At 49.2% G+C, this 17779-nt stretch overlaps 1 protein-coding gene across 1 annotated transcript in view; it reads left to right on the top strand.

The window, feature by feature from the left end:
• The window catches only part of LOC138295327 (uncharacterized), a 360326-nt gene that overhangs the window by 206279 nt on the left and 136268 nt on the right, over positions 1-17779 (top strand). The window lies entirely within an intron of this gene.

The raw sequence follows: 17779 nt of genomic DNA on the forward strand, positions 1-17779 counted from the left end.
GGTCTTGTGGAATTTTTACTTTAGTGGGATGGTTAGGATTTTGTGACGCGGAGGGGTTTTTTGCTCTCTCTATTAGTCGAGTGGCAGGGTGCCCTGGGAGTTTCCCCCGTCTTTCACCTCCTGTCTTTTCCCACCCTCTCTCTCTCTCTCCCCCTCCCCTTCTTTCCCCTTATTGTTGCTGCCCTTAAAAAGGGTCCGTACCTTGTGCAGCCACGACCCTCCTGGGCCGTGGCAGGCTGCTTCGTGTCCTCTTTGTCTTTCTTCTCCGGCCGTCTTTTCTGTGTCGGGATCTGCTCTCCGCTCCTGGTCTCCTCGTTCGGGTGCTCGATGGAAATCCTTCGGCTCCGGTTTCTCCTCTCGTTCGCGGCGTCTTCATTATTTAAAGTTCCGGCAACCCGGAAGTCTGGGGCCGATTGCCATCTCCGCCTCTACGTGTCTCCATGCCGACGTGGGCGGAAGTCGGGGAAGGCGCCGGGCGAACGCCAATTCTGGATGTTCGTAGGCGAGGCGAGCGACGCCCGCCTACATGGTCCAAAGAAAGTTGTGGTTGCCTCAGATTTACCTGTAGACTGTCTACTAGGGAATGATTTATAGACATCAGCTTGGGCAGAAGTGGAGTTGGAGGCTCATGCAGCAATGCTGGGCATTCCTGGTCATATTTATTTTTGCTTTGACAAGGGCTCAGGCCAAAAAGCAAAAAGAACAGGGTGACTTGGATCCTGGAACAATGGACCAAGTGCTCCCTAAAGCTAGGGTTAGTAAGGGTAAATCCCTACCCACTATCCCTCCCTCTACAGATGATTCTACTTCTGAGGAAGAAGAATTTCCCCCCTGTGCAGAACCTTCACCAGAGGAGCTGGAAGCAGACACTGCTGAGCTTTTGGGTGGAGGGGGACCTGCCAGGGAGGAGCTGAGTGTGGCACAGCAATCCTGTCCCACATTAGAGGGTCTCAGACAGCAAGCTGCAAACAACAAAATGGGGATGTCAGTGACTCACATAGAGTTTACTGAGAGGTCAACCTCTTGTACACAGAGGCAAGAGATCCAAAACCTGGAGCAGCCAGGAGATTGGTCATTCCCCTGCAGTACAAAGAGTTCCTCCTAACTCTGGCACACATTACCTTGGCTGGACATTTGGGTCAGATTAAAACATAGGAAAGGCTTGTCCCCCTGTTTCACTGGCCTAGGAAGTCAGAGGACACAAAAGATTTTTGTAAGTCTTGCGTGACCTGCCAAGCCAGTGACAAGACTGGTGGCACTCCAAAGGCTCCCCTTATTCCACTGCCTGTGGTTGGGGTTCCCTTTGAAAGGGTAGGGGTTGACATAGTTGGCCCCCTTGGCCCTCCTACTGCTTCAGGTAATAGGTTTATCTTGGTGGTAGTGGACCATGCCACAAGATATCCTGAAGCTATTCCTCTAAGGACCACTACAGCTCCTGCAGTGGCAAAAACCCTCCTGGGAATCTTTTCCAGGGTGGGTGTCCCAAAAGAGGTTGTATCAGACAGGGGTAGCAATTCCATGATCCCCCGAGTCTCTAGCAAAGACCCGGGTACTGCCAAACTGCCTTTCCTGGGGTTTCACTGTAGCTGCTGCCAACCCCTCAGACAGGTTTCTGCCCTCCTGGGGTCCAGCCAGGCCTGGCCCAGGAAGGTAGGACAAAAGACTTCCTCAGAGAGAGGGTGTTACACCCTCTCCCTTTGGAAAAAGGTGTCAGGGCTGGGGAGGAGTAGCCTCCCCCAGCCTCTGGAAATGCTTTGATGGGCACAGATGGTGCCCATCTCTGCATAAGCCAGTCTACACCGGTTCAGGGATCCCCCAGCCCTGCTCTGGCGTGAAACTGGACAAAGGAAAGGGGAGTGACCACTCCCCTGACCTGCACCTCCCAGGGGAGGTGCCCAGAGCTCCTCCAGTGTGCCCCAGACCTCTGCCATGTTGGATTCAGAGGTGTGCTGGCACACTGGACTGCTCTGAGTGGCCAGGGCCAGCAGGTGACGTCAGAGACTCCTTCTGATAGGCTCTTACCTGTGTTACTAGCCTATCCTCCTTCCTAGGTAGCAAAACCTCCTTTTCTGGCTATTTAAGGTCTCTGCTTTGGGGAATTCTTCAGATACCGAATGCAAGAGCTCACCAGAGTTCCTCTGCACTTCTCTCTTCACCTTCTGCCAAAGGATTGACCGCTGACTGCTCAGGACGCCTGCAAAACCGCAACAAAGTAGCAAAGACGACTACTGCAACCTTGTATCGCTTCATCCTGCCGGCCTTCTCAACTGTTTCCTGGTGGTGCATGCTCTGGGGGTAGCCTGCCTCCTTCTTGCACAGGAGCTCTGAAGAAATCTCCTGTGGGTCAATGGAATCTTCCCCCTGCAACCGCAGGCAACAAACGACTGCATCACCGGTCCTCTGGGTCCCCTCTCAGCATGACGAGCGTGGTCACTGGAACTCAGCAACTCTGTCCAAGTGACTCCCACAGTCCAGTGACTCTTCAGGCCAAGTTTGGTGGAGGTAAGTCTTTGCCTCTCCACGCTAGACTGCATTGCTGGGTACCGAGTGATTTGCAGCTGCTCCGGCTCCTGTGCACTCTTCTAGGATTTCCTTTGTGCACAGCCAAGCCTGGGTCCCCAACACTCTAACCTGCAGTGCACAACCTTCTGAGTTGTCCTCCGGCGTCATGGGACTCACGTTTCTGACTTCGGGTGTACTCCGGTTCACTCCTCTTCTAAGTGCCTGATCCGGTACTTCTGTGGGTGCTGCTTGCTTCTGTGAGGGCTCCCTGACTTGCTGGGCGCCCCCTCTGTCTCCTCATCCAAGTGGCGACATCCTGGTCCGTCCTGGGCCACAGCAGCATCCAAAAACCCTCACCACAAACCTTGCAGCTAGCAAGGCTTGTTTGTGGTCTTTCTGCGTGGGAACACCTCTGCAAGCTTCTTCACGGCGTGGGACATCCATCCTCCAAAGGGGTAGTTCCTAGTCCTTTTCGTTCTTGCAGAAACCAAAGCTTCTTCTATCCAGTGGCAGCTTCTTTGCACCCTCAGCTGGCATTTCCTGGGCATCTGCCCACTCTCGACATTGTCGCGACTCTTGGACTTGGTCCTCTTGTTTCACAGGTACTCAGGTCCGGAAATCCACTGTTGTTGCTTTGCTGGTGTTGGTCTTCCTTGTAGAAACCCCCTATCACGACTTCTGTACTCTCTGGGGGTTATAGGTGCACTTTACACCTACTTTTCAGGGTCTCTGGGTGGGCTATTTTTCTAACCCTCACTGTTTTCTTACAGCCCCAGTGACCATCTACAACATGGGTACTGACAAACTTTTTCTCGGGGGCCAAAATTGCAGTATGGTTTGCGGCCGAGGGCCGCACTGAAGTGACAGCGGGGGGCGGGGCTTAGAGGGGGAACAACCACCCCACCCCCTTTTTCAAAACAATGCCCCTACCCCAGTAACACACACAGCGCGCACACATACAGCGCCATCTGCTCTCACCCCTACCCCAGTAACACACACAGCGTGCACACATACAGCGCCATCTGCTCTCACCCCTACCCCAGTAACACACACAGCGCGCACACACACAGCGCCATCTGCTCTCACCCCTACCCCAGTAACACACACAGCGCCATCTGCTCTCACCCCTACCCCAGTAACACACACTGCGCCATCTGCACACAGCGCCATCTGCTCCCACCCCTACCCCAGTAACACACACAGCGCCATCTGCACACAGCGCCATCTGCTCTCACCCCTACCCCAGTAACACACACAGCGCCATCTGCTCTCACCCCTACCCCAGTAACACACACAGCGCCATCTGCACACAGCGCCATCTGCTCTCACCCCTACCCCAGTAACACACACAGCGCCATCTGCACACAGCGCCATCTGCTCTCACCCCTACCCCAGTAACACACACAGCGCCATCTGCTCTCACCCCTACCCCAGTAACACACACTGCGCCATCTGCACACAGCGCCATCTGCTCTCACCCCACCCCAGTAACACACACACACACACAGCACACACACAGCGCCATCTGCTCTCACCCCTACCCCAGTAACACACACACACAGCGCACACACACAGCGCAATCTGCTCTCACGCCTACCCCAGTAACACACACTACATTAAAAACAAATAAATAAATAACCAAAGAGCCTTACCTGACTCAAAGCACTGTAAAGATGCCACAAATGTGGAACAGCAGGCAGGCAGGCGGGCAGCAGACGTGGAGCCGGTGACAGGAAGCAGACGACCAAAGCCCCATAAAAGTTAGCTGCAAGCGCTGACTTTTATGGGGCTTTGGCTTCCAGGATCGTCAGGGCAACGCCATAAACAATGGCCGCCGTATGTAAACATAGAGGAGGGCCGCGGGAGCATGCTCCTGCGGCCCTCTTATATGTTTACATACTGCTGCCATTATGATATGGCGTTTGGTGTGCGTCTCGCGGGCCGCCAAGCTAGGTCCGTGGGGCTGCTGGCGGCCCGCGGGCCGTACTTTGAGTACCGTTGATCTACAAGATCATGGTTTGGGGTCCATTTGTGGATCGCATTCCACTTTTGGAGTATATGGTTTGTGTTGCCCCTATACCTATGTGCTCCTATTGCAATCTACTGTAACTTTACATTGCTTGCATTGCTTCCTTTTGCTATTACTGCATATTTTTGGTATTGTGTACATATATCTTGTGTATATTTGGCATCCTCATAGTGAGGGTACTCACTGAGATACTTTTGGCATATTGTCATAGAAATAAAGTACCTATATTTTTAGTATATCTGTGTATTGTGTTTTCTTGTGATATTGTGCATATGACACCAGTGGTATAGTAGGAGCTTTGCATGTCTCCTAGTTCAGCCTAAGCTGCTCTGCTATAGCTACCTTCTATCAGCCTAAGCTTCTAGAAACACCTCGTCTACACTAATAAGTGATAACTGGACCTGGTACAGAGTGTAAGTACCCCTTGGTACCCACCACAAGCCAGGCCAGCCTCCTACAGACACCTACTGCAAAGGGATACAGAAGTGCTGCAAGCAATCATGTGGTTATGGGTGTACAAACCCTGTGAGCAAAGGTACAGTACCAATCCAAACCTGTCTATAAATAAGGGCATGGATTAAGGCACATATTTATACTTGTTTTGCTCTGAATTTGGGTCTTTTTTTAATACAAATTTGGTGCAAAACTGACTCGACATTTATACGTTGGCGCTAGACCCATCTAGCACCTAGGTTATGGAGTTAAAGTAATTTTTTGGACCTGGAAACCTACCTTGCGTCAATGAGATGCAAGGTAGGCATTCCCACGCAAAAAATGACTCTATGGCCTTAGCGCCATATTTATTCCCTGTATTAAAATCACGCATGGGGGGAGGAGGGGTCAAATAATGGTGCAAAGCTTGCTTTGCACCATTATTTAATGCCTGGGTAAGGGCAGGGGTTAGGGGCCCTGGGGGCCTATTTCCATGGTAGAACACCAGGAAATAAGCCCACAGGTGCCCTCCCCAGGCTCCAGGGACACCCCCACCCACACCAAGGGGACAGCAGAGGATGAGGATCCCATCCCAGGTAAGTATAGGTAAGTACAGGTAAGTTTTCTTTTTTAAAGTGCCATTGGTGGCCCTGAAATGGGCCCCCTACATGGCATTGGGTGCCATGGCCATGACCAGGGGACCCTGGCCCACTGTGCTCCGCATTGGGGTGGTGGGCATGACTCCTGTCTTTTCTAAGACAGGAGTCATGTGGTATGGATGGTTCTGTGTCAGAAAATCATGCTAGGCTGGTTAGAGTCATTTTTTTTAAAAACTCTAACCTGCCTAATGTCAATATTTGGTGCCAAACCCCCTTCTCCCATACCACCATCCCAACACCATTTTTTTGATGTTAGCCTACCCTTTGCACCAGCTTGCACCATTCCATAAATATGGTGCCCTGCTGGCGCACAAGAATGGTGCAAGCCGGTGCAAAACTTTTTGATGCTAAACTGCCTTAGTGCAGTTTTGCACCATAAAGTATAAATATGCCCATAAGTGATCAGACACTATTATGGTTTCTTAGATAATGTAATGTGTTGATGTGCACTTGTCTGCAAGATGCAGATCATGTTAGAATCCCAATGGTCCCAAATCCGGCCATTAAACTTACAAAGTTGTGACAAAATTACCATGTGTATTCCTAATTGTACCCCTGCTGCAAAATTTGGAAAAAACCTAGACATTATAGAGTATTTCTCATTATTAAAATGCACACTTGATCATTCCAAATGAGTTATAAGTAGATACCTGGCTTCATCAGGTGTTGGGCTGTTGTTAGATCAAAACATGTAGCTTTTTGTACCATATTTACTGTCACTGGAAGTCTTGCTTCTGGTGTGGGACCAGTCCAATAGCTATGAAAATATCTGTATTGCAGCAAAGTGCACCATTATACATAGCAGGAGTGTAGGTGATGGGATCTCCCTCTTTAATCCCCCTGGATTATTTTGCTTTTAGACTACGACCTTTACTGTGTGTGAGTCTCACTACACAAGTTTCACTCACTGTAAATTCTGTGTAAACAGACAAAGAGTATTAACCACCAGTGTTTAAGATAAATCTGTTGCACAGCTAGGGCAAGAGACTCCGGGCTAGTCACATGTGAAAAAAGGGCACATGAATATGTGCACTTGTGTGGACTGTGTGAGTGGCATTTGAACCACGTGAAGCCCCATATCTGCGCAAAGGTAGCCTGAGGGAAGATGTGGTGACCTTCTATTGGCCAAGAGTCCTGGCTTCTAGAACGTTCCACCCCCAACTTGAAAACTCCTACACAAGGGAGAGACTGATGAACAGACATTAGACCTGGGGGTTACAACAGTAGAAGAATGTCCAGCTGGAAGAAGCCACCTGATGAAACTGCAAGGATGGTATGAAGGACTAGAGTGGTTTTCTAAAGGACCAGTGGTGCTGGCCCATTTATGACCTCTAAGGAACAATAGGAGGAATGGACCTGCTATGGGACTCGGAAGGGTTTGCCTGGGAATTCTGTGGATTAGTTCTGCAGCTGGCTGATCCCTATCTGGCCAATTGCTACTGACTCCACAGACATCTAGGTGCCTTGCAAGATGGCTAAAGCAAGGTTGCCTGTAGAGTGTGGCAGATGGTATTCAATTTGTTGGTTTCTGAGGAGGCTATGCAAGATGCTCACACAAGCAGGAAAAAGCACCAGGAGTCAGGCAGTGGGCAGGTCTTATGCAGGGAGCTAGGAAATACAGTTCTTAACCAAAAGTGTCCGTTGCATGCTGGAAGGCTTGAAAAACATACTAGTGTTGATCATAGCTGGCTACCAGGAACACACGGAGCCAAAATAAATAGAAATTGACTGTATGGTTGGGACATATCTACAATTAAAGCTCAGTTTCCGGTGCACACCCAGCATGAAATGGAGCATTCACACTCTACTGCAAAACCTTGAAAACCCAAGGCCCTGAAGGTCACTCCAACTTTCCTCTTCCAGTAAGTGAATGGGGAGGTAGCCTGTGTAGAGCTTCATCCCCTGAGCATAATTATGCCTCCCTCCCTATGTCTCCACCCGTAAATACATCATCTGCCGCATCCCCAGGGCTTCTCCCTCAGCCCTATCCTCTTCAACATCTACATGACCTTCTTAGCCAACATTGCATGTACCCACGGACTCAACATAATCTCCTATGCTGATGGCACCCAGCACGTCCTCTCCCTCACTGACATTGCAACCTCCACATACACCAACTTCTAAAACACCATGACCAACATTGCCACCTGGATGAAGACCAACTGCCTCAAGCTGAACTCAGACAAAACATGGATCCTCACATTCAGAAACAAGGCATTCCCCTGGGATGACTTGTGGTGGCCCACCACCCTCGGCCCCTCTCCCACACTCTCCAACCACGCATGCAACCTCAGAATAATCCTGGTTACCCAACTCTCCTTGAAAACATAAATCAACGCCTGCTTCCACACACTCTGAATGCTCCGCAAGATGTTCCACAGGATTCCCCTCTTCACCGAGAACACAGTCATCCAGGATCTCACATAAATCCGCCTTGACAATGGTAACGCACTCCATGCCAGCTCACTACCTACCTCCAGACCATCCAAAGCACTGCAGCAAGTTCTCAAACTCATCAGAAGAATCATCATCCCTCCACACCTCAGGGCCCTCAATTGGCTCCCCGAACAGCACAGATGTCTCTTCAAGCTCCTCACCCACGCCTACGAGGCCCTCTACAACGCCAGACCCACCTATCTCAAAAACCGCCTCACCTTTCACCAACCTAATAGAGCATTCAATCATCAACCCGTGCCCAGGCCCATGTCCCCAAATCCACTGTGAAAAACCCTGAAAGGTGATGTTTTTTCCTCGCCTCTAGTCTGGAACAACCTCCCCCTTCACCTATGCACATCCCCCTTACTGGAGAACTTCAGAAAGCAGCTCAAGACCTGGATTTTTGACTGCCATGTCCCACTGGGCCTGACCCACAGCACCACCACAGTGCCTGGAGACCCCCCCTGGGTGACAAGCCTGCGCTCAAAAAGAACCACCTTATTGATTGATGCCCCAGGGACAACCGTCTCCAACTTAGATCCATACATCAACAAACCATCTGGGGACCCTTATCCAGAGGCAAAACCACTGGGGAGGGCACATTGTCTGCCCCCATGCCTATCTGGGGAGGTTGGGTGCACTAGCTTTTTTATGTATGCCAGTAGCCAGTGAAGTCAGGGGACGTATTGCTTCTGTCTGTGGGCTAGAGCCAAGGAACAGTTGTGGCTCCCACTACAGGAAGGGTGCTCCTAACTGCCCCAATTGGAAAAAGAGGTTGTGGGTGTCAAAACCCTACTGAACAAGTTCATAATAATAGAAGAAATACAAGTAACGTGGAAGCCACTTATTACATATTCATCACCTGGTGGCAGAAGTGCCACAAAAGCATTAGTGATGACACTTTCAATGGAAATCTTGCTTCCTTGTAGACATCCGCAGAAAGCAGAAACACCACCAACATTTTGGAAATGTGTTGTGGGTGGGGAGCTGCATGGATTGCAGCATCCTTCCAGAAGAGGCCCCAACAAAAGTCACCTTAACTCTCCCTGTAAGGAAATGCCTCCTTAGCATGGTTACTCCCTGACTTTTTGCCTTTGCTGATGCTAAGTTTCGATTTGAAAGTGTGCTGAGGCCTGCTAACCAGGCCCCAGCACCAGTGTTCTTTCCCTAACCTGTACTTTTGTTTCCACAATTGGCACCCCCTGGCATCCAGGTAAGTCCCTTCTAACTGGTACCCCTGGTACCAAGGGCCCTGATGCCAGGGAAGGTCTCTAAGTGATGCAGCATGTCTTATGCCACCCTGGGGACCCCTCACTCAGCACAGACACACTGCTTGCCAGCTTGTGTATGCTGGTAAGGACAAACGAGTAAGTCGACATGGCACTCCCCTCAGGGTGCCATGCCAGCCTCACACTGCCTATGTAGTATAGATACGTCACCCCTCTAGCAGGCCTTATAGCCCTAAGGCAGGGTGCACTATACCATAGGTGAGGGCACCAGTGCGTGATCACTGTGCCCCTACAGTGTCTAAGCAAAACCTTAGACATTGTAAGTGCAGGGTAGCTATAAGAGTATATGGTCTGGGAGTCTGTCATGCACGAACTCCACAGCACCATAATGGCTACACTGAAAACTGTGGAGTTTGGTATCAAACTTCTCAGCACAATAAATGCACACCGATGCCAGTGTACATTGTATTGTAACATACACCCCAGAGGGCACCTTAGAGGTGCCCCCTGAAACCAAAACCGACTATCCGTGTAGGCTGACTAGTTCTAGCAGCCTGCCACACACCAGACATGTTGCTGGCCACATGGGGAGAGTGCCTTTGTCACTCTGTGGCTAGGAACAAAGCCTGTACTGGGTGGAGATGCTTCTCACCTCCCCCTGCAGGAACTGTAACACCTGGCGGTGAGCCTCAAAGGCTCACCCCCTTTGTTGCAGCACCACAGGGCACTCCAGCTAGTGGAGTTGCCCGCCCCCTCCGGCCACGGCCCCACTTTTGGTGGCAAGGCCGGAGGAGATAACGAGAAAAACAAAGAGGAGTCACTGGCCAGTCAGGAGAGCCCCTAAGGTGTCCTGAGCTGAGGTGACTCTGACTTTTAGAAATCCTCCATCTTGCAGATGGAGGATTCCCCCAATAGGATTAGGGATATGCCCCCCTCCCTCAGGGAGGAGGCACAAAGAGGGTGTACCCACCCTCAGGGCTAGCAGCCATTGGCTACTAACCCCCCAGACCTAAACACGCCCTTATATTTAGTATTTAAGGGCTCCCCAGAACCTAGGAACTCAGATTCCTGCAACCTAAGAAGAAGAGGACTGCTAAGCTGAAAAACCCTGCAGAGAAGACGGAGACACCAACTGCTTTGGCCCCAGCTCTACCGGCCTGTCTCCCCACTTCTAAAGACACTGCTCCAGCGACGCTCTCCCCAGGGACCAGCGACCTCTGAATCCTCAGAGGACTGCCCTGCATCTAGAAAGACCAAGAACTCCCGAGGACAGCGGCTCTGTTCACCCAAGACTGTAACTTTGTAATGAAGGAGCAACTTTAAAACAACTTCCGTTTCCCGCCGGAAGCGTGAGACTTGCCACTCTGCACCTGACGCCCCGGCTCAACTTGTGGAGAACAAATACTTCAGGGAGGACTCCCCGGCGACTGTGAGACCGTGAGTAGCCAGAGTTGCCCCCCCTGAGCCCCCACAGCGACGCCTGCAGAGGGAATCCCGAGGCTCCCCCTGACCGCGACTGCCTGCTTCTCAGATCCCGACGCCTGGTAAAGACTCTGCACCCGCAGCCCCCAGGACCTGAAGGATCCGAACTCCAGTGCAGGAGTGACCCCCAGGAGGCCCTCTCCCTTGCCCAGGTGGTGGCTACCCCGAGGAGCCCCCCCCTTGCCTGCCTGCATCGCTGAAGAGACCCCTTGGTCTCCCATTGAAACCTATTGAAACCCGACGCGTGTTTGCCCACTGCACCCGGCCGCCCCGTGCTGCTGAGGGTGTACTTTCCGTCCCCCCCGTTGCCCTACAAAACCCTCCTGGTCTGCCCTCCGAAGACACGGGTACTTACCTGCTGGCAGACTGGAAACGGGGCACCCCCTTCTCCATTGAAGCCTATGCGTTTTGGGCACCACTTTGACCTCTGCACCTGACCGGCCCTGAGCTGCTGGTGTGGTAACTTTGGGGTTGCTCTGAACCCCCAACGGTGGGCTACCTTGGACCCAAACTTGAACCCCGTAGGTGGTTTACTTACCTGCAAAAACTAACAAACTCTTACTACCCCAGGAACTGTTGAAAATTGCAGTGTCTAGTTTTAAAATAGCTATATGTGATTTATGTGAAAACTGTATATGCTATTTTGATAATTCAAAGTTCCTAAAGTACCTTCCTGCAATACTTTTCATTTAAAGTATTACATGTAAAATGTGAACCTGTGGTTCTTAAAATAAACTAAGAAAATATATTTTTCTATACAGAAACCTATTGGCCTGGAATTGTCTTTGAGTGTGTGTTCCTCATTTATTGCTGGTGTATGTACAACAAATGCTTAACACTACTCCTTTGATAAGCCTACTGCTCGACCACACTACCACAAAATAGAGCATTAGTATTATCTCTTTTTGCCACTATCTTACCTCTAAGGGGAACCCTATTCCTTACTTTGAAATAGTGCATACAGAGCCAACTTCCTACTCTCCCATATAGTTTTAATTATGCCACTGGTAATAGGTTTTGCTACTTTTCAAAGCTTTCGAGCAGCTTTGGCCCATAGGCTCTAGAATGTGAAGACCTCTATTGACGGGTCCCATAGTTGAAGAACCACTTTAGTAAAAGTAAAGCAAACTCCATGACATATATATTTTTTTATGTAATGTTCTGTTGACAATATTAATAATTAACAATGCGCAGTTGTATATTGCTATGAAAAGTACTTAATATTGGCACTGTTCCAAATTGATTTCAACGGTGTTGTAGTGGTGAAGTATAACATGTTAACATGTTTTCTGCATTTGCTAGTATGATGATAATAAGACAGAGCCGAAAGGCATGTCTTCTTGATACTGATAGTCAGAGAAAGCTAATAGGTCTGCCTTACTGAAACTGACACCCTCTTGTATGACATTTTATGTAGTATAGGCAAAGAAAATTATAATTATATGATTTAGGGCTTGCTAGGCCTGTACTGTATTATGAGGGTAAGGCTAAAGGTATTTCCATCTACCTTACTGCAGTTTTTTCTGTAATTCATTATCCTAGGTATAACCTCCACCATCAGTGATGGAATAAGTGTGGTCATAGCATCATAGCAGTGTACATTTTACTTAGGACAGCTATGTATAACTGGTGAATTTCAGTGTTTTTTCAGTTTTTAAGTTGTTTGTTTTTTCTATTTAGAAGACCTGTGTATAAGACCACTTTAACCTAGGTTGCTTACAGTGAATTCCACAATGTTTTAATGAAAGTTAAAATAATACCACCTTACTTACATATAACTTCACTTTAAAATCAGTTTCTTTTCAGTGAATTTCTGCTTTTTTAAAGTAGTCACCCCCTTGCGCAGCCTTAAGCTGTACCCAGCAGGAGATAGACTGTAGGGTCTGGCAGAGCACCACCACACGTTGGTGCAAAACTCCCCACACATGTGACTTGCGATCATATATGCCATGGGTTGGCTGCAGGGGCTGGCTTGTGGTTGTGCCGTGTGCCAATCCCCCATGGGTGGGAAAATCCCTGTCACACATAACCTTTCCACATGTGTGTTAGAAATTGTTTTTTTTTGGTGGCAGTCAGGTTACCCCCTGTCAAAGAAATGACCCTCACTCTAGTCAGGGTAAAAAAGAATCACCCTAAGTTAACCCCTGGTCACCCCCTTGGTAGCTTGCACGAGCAGGCAGGCTTAACTTCAGAAGCAATGTGTAAAGTATTTGTACCAACACACAGAAATACAATGAAAACACTACAAAATAATACATACAGGTTTAGAAAAATAGTTAATATTTATCTGAACAAAACAAGACCAAATAGGATAAAATCCACAACATACAGTTCAAAAATATGAATTTAACACTTAAAAGTACGAAAACAGTGACTTGAGGCACAAATACTGCAGGTTGGTATTATGCGATGTCGTGATGGAGTTGTTTCCTACAATGCAACGCCAATGGCGTCGTTTACGGAGTCACTCGACCTCCAAGTACAGTACCTTAAGACACAAGTAGAAAACAGGCTGATGCACGGAGTCGGGGAGAGCGGCGTCGCTGGGTCCGATGCTGTATCAGTTATGGTGCCACGGGACAGAAGAACAGAGGCGTCACGCAGCGGGGTCGGGCCCTCACTACAGCGCAGTTTAGGTGAAGCGGTATCAGATGCCAAGTCGTTCCCTTCGTTCTGACAGATGCAAAGTCCGGCGGAGTCACAATGCTGCGGGGCAACCTCACCGGGTTGTGATGATGTCACAGGGCTTCAGGCGCTGCAATGGCATCGGGCCGTCATGGATGTTGGACTTACGACACGCCAGTGTCAGCTAAGTCGGGAGGGATCAGCAGCTGCAGCGATGTGAGGCCTACAGTGTTGTCGGACTTCTACAAGGTCAATAGCCTTGGGGCAGGTGGCGTTGTAGTTCCGGGGTAGTGGCGTCGGTTTACTGGGTCAGCAGCATCGCACTCAGTGAGGTCCACGGCCTCGGGCAAGCAGCGTCATGGTTCCAGGCAACAGCATCCTTTGCGAAGTTGGACAGCATCGTCCAATGTCGTTAGACTGGTTTTTGTCCAGGAATTCACTTCCAGGGGTCCAGGAACTGGAATGGTACCCTCTTGCAAGCTAGAGTCCACAGCAAGTAGACTCAGGTCTGGCTGGTGAAGCCTTTGCTGTCCCTGAGGCTTCAAAACAGGAGGAAAGCTCTAATCCAAGCCATTAGAGTTACTTCTCAAGCAGGAATATACCACAAGGTCCAGTCTCCGTCCCCTTGCACAGGTAGAAGCAGCAACTGCAGGATAGCCCAAAACAGCAAAGTCACAGGCCTTCTCCTCAGCTCTTCAGCTCTTCTCCAGGCAGAGGTTCCTCTTGAACCCTTGAAGTAATCTAATTTTCAGGGGTTTTGGGTCCACTACTTATACCCCTTTCTGCCTTTGTAGTAGATAAACTTCAAAGAAAAGTCTCTCTAGTCTAAAAGCTCCTGCCTTGCCCAGGTTAGGCCCCAGACACACACTAGGGGGTTGGAGACTCCATAGTGTGAGGGCCGGCACAGCCCTTTCAGGTGTAAGTGACCACTCCTCCCCTCCCCTGAGCACAGATGGCCCATCAGGATATGCAGGCTACACCCCAGCTCCCTTTGTGTCACTGTCTACAGAGAAGCACCAGCAGCCCAACTGTCAAACTGACCCAGACAGGGAATCCACAAACAAGCAGAGTCACAGAACGGTTTAACCCCTTCGCTGCCAGGCCTTTTCCCCCTCCTGTGTCGACACTTTTTTTGGCTATTTTGGGCAGTTTGCGCTTAGGCACTCATAACATTTTGTTCACATAAGCTACCCACGCCAAATTTGCGTCCTTTTTTTCCAACACTTTAGGGATTCTAGAGGTACCCAGATTTTGTGGGTTCCTCAGAAGGAGGCCAAGAAATTTGCCAAAATACAGTGACATTTTTTTTTTCAAAAAAATGGGAAAAAGGGGCTGCAGAAGAAGGCTTGTGTTTTTTTCCCTGAAAATGGCATCAACAAAGGGTTTGCGGTGCCAAAATCACCATCTTACCAGCATTCAGCAACAGGCAGACTTGAATCAGAAAACCTAATTTTTCAACACAATTTTGCCATTTTACTGGGACATGCCCCATTTTTATGATTTTTTGTGCTTTCAGCATCCTTCCAGTCAGTGACAGAAATGGGCATGAAACCAATGCTGGATCCCAGAAACCGAAACATTTCTGAAAAGTAGACAAAATTCTGAATTTAGCAAGGGGTAATTTGTGTAGATCCTACAAGGGTTTCCTACAGAAAATACCAACGGAAAACTAAAAAATATTGAAATTATGGTGAAAAAATCTGCTATTTTTCTCTACGTTTTACTCAGTAACTTTTACCGGCAAAGTCAGATTTTTTAAATCAATATACCGTTACGTCTGCTGGACTCTTATGGTTGCGGGGATATATAGGGCTTGTAGGTTTATCAAGCACTCTAGGTACCCAGATCCAATAAATGACCTGCACCCTGCCTTGGGTTTTCATTCTATACTGGGTATGCAGCAATTCATTTGCTGAAATATAAAGAGTAAAAAATAGCTATCAAGAAAACCTTTGAATTTCCAAAATGGGCACAAGATAAGGTGTTGAGGAGCAGTGGTTATTTGCACATCTCTGAATTCTTGGGTGCCCATACTAGCATGTGAATTACAGGGCATTTCTCAAATAGAAGTCTCTTTTTACGCACTCTCTTATATTTGGAAGGAAATAATTTAGAGAAAGACGAGGGGCAATAACACTTGTTTTGCTATTCTATGTTCCCCCAAGTCTCCCGATAAAAATGATACCTCACTTGTGTGGGTAGGCCAAGCGTCCGCAACAGCAAATGCCCCAAAACACAACATGGACACATCCCATTTTTTCACAGAAAACAGAGGTGTTTTTTGCAAAGTGCCTACCTGTAGATTTTGGCCTCTAGCTCAGCCGGCACCTACGGAAACCTACCAAACCTGTGCATTTTTAAAAACTAGATACCTAGGGGAATCCAAGATGGGGTGACTTGTGGGGCTCTGACCAGGTTCTGTTACCCAGAATCCTTTGCAAACCTCAAAATTTGGCTAAAAAAACACATTTTCCTCACATTTCGGTGACAGAAAGTTCTGGAATCTGAGAGGAGCCACAAATTTCCTTCTACCCAGCGTTCCCCCAAGTCTTCCGATAAGAATGGTACCTCAATTGTGTGGTAGGCCTAGCGCCCACGAAAGGAAATGGCCCAAAACACAACGTGGACACATCCCATTTTTTTACAGAAAACAGAGGTGCTTTTTGCAAAGTGCCTATCTGTAGATTTTGGCCACTTGCTCAGTCGGCACCTAGGGAAACCTACCAAACCAGCACATTTTTGAAAACTAGAGACCTAGGGGAATCCAATATGGGGTGACTTGTGGGGCTCTGACCAGGTTCTGTTACCCAGAATACTTTGCAAACCTCTAAATTTGGCTAAAAAAACACATTTTCCTCACATTTCGGTGACAGAAAGTTCTGGAATCTGAGAGGAGCCACAAATTTCCTTCCACCCAGCGTTCCCTCAAGTCTCCTGATAAAAATGGTACCTCACTTGTGTGGGTAGGCCTAGCGCCCATGAAAGGAAATGCCGCAAAACACAACGTGAACACATCTCATTTTTTCACAGAAAACAGAGGTGTTTTTTGCAAAGTGCCTACCTGTGGATTTTGGCCTCTAGCTAAGTCGGCCCCGGGGGGGCAGAAATGGCCTAAAAAAAATCCCCCCCTCCCCCGGGGAGCGACCCTTGCCTACGGGGTCGCTCCCCTTGCGTGACGGCGCAAAAAAAAAGATCCCCAGTGGCTAGTGGGAGTTTCTGCCCCCCTTGGGTGTAGATTCACCTAAAATCATCTGATTTGCCCCCAAGGGGGGCAGAAATGGTATAAATACAATTTGCCCCTCCAGGGGAGCGACCCTTGCCTAAGGGGTTGCTCCCCATCTCTAAAACAACAAACAAACAAAAAAAACACACATTTTTTTTAGCCCTGACGCCTAGAGGTTTCTGCCACCCGGGGGCAGATCGCCTAATAACAATAGGCCGATCTGGCAGAAATGGCCTAAAATAGATTTGCTCCCCACCCCCCCCGGAGAGCGACCCTTGCCTACGGGGTCGCTCCCCTTGCCTGACGGCACAAAAAAAAAGATCCCTGGTGCCTAGTGTTTTCGGCCGATCTGCCCCCAAAGCGGGCAGAAATGGCCTAAATACAATTTGCCCCTCCAGGGGAACGACCCTTGCCTAAGGGGTCGCTCACATCTGTAAAAGAACAGCAACAAAAAAAATCCCTGGTGCCTAGTGGTGCCCTTGGGGGCAGATCAGCCTAATTAAAATAGGCTGATCTGCCCCCCTGGGGAGCAGAAATGGCCTAAAATAAATTTTCCCCCCAGGGGAACGACCCTTGCCTAAGGGTCACTCCCCACACCTAAAACAAAAAAATAAACAAAAACAAAACAAAATAATAGGCCGATCTGCCCCCGGGGGGCAGAAAAGGCCTTAAAAAAATGCCCCCCCAGGGAGCGACCCTTGCCCAAGGGCTCGCTCCCTTATGCCACTTTCCATTTTGAAAAATACATTCCTGGTGTCTAGTGGGTGTTTTGACAACCGGATTGCTTTCAATCCAGCTGCCAAAACGCAGAGAGAGACTTCAAAGGGAAGTACATTTCCTTCCCGTTGAAGCCTCTCTGCCTCCTCCACGTGATCGGAAGAGAAATGCTTTGCATTTCTCTTCCGATCATCGCGTGTGACAATCAGCGCACACTCGCGCGCTGACGTCACAGGGGCGGTGGGAGGGTCGGAAGCGGAAGGGCTTCCCCTTCCATCCCTGACTTGGGGGGGGTGGGGGGAACCCCACAGAAGGAGCGCTAGCGCTCCCTCTGGGCTGTGTGCCTAGGACGTAATGGTTAGGTCCTGGGCACAGCAGCACTGTGCCGCAGGACGTAACCATTACGTCCGCGGCACAGAAGGGGTTAAACAAGAAAATGCCTACT

The sequence above is a fragment of the Pleurodeles waltl genome, chromosome 5 (genome assembly GCF_031143425.1).
Source record: "Pleurodeles waltl isolate 20211129_DDA chromosome 5, aPleWal1.hap1.20221129, whole genome shotgun sequence".
Classification (NCBI taxonomy): domain Eukaryota; kingdom Metazoa; phylum Chordata; class Amphibia; order Caudata; family Salamandridae; genus Pleurodeles; species Pleurodeles waltl.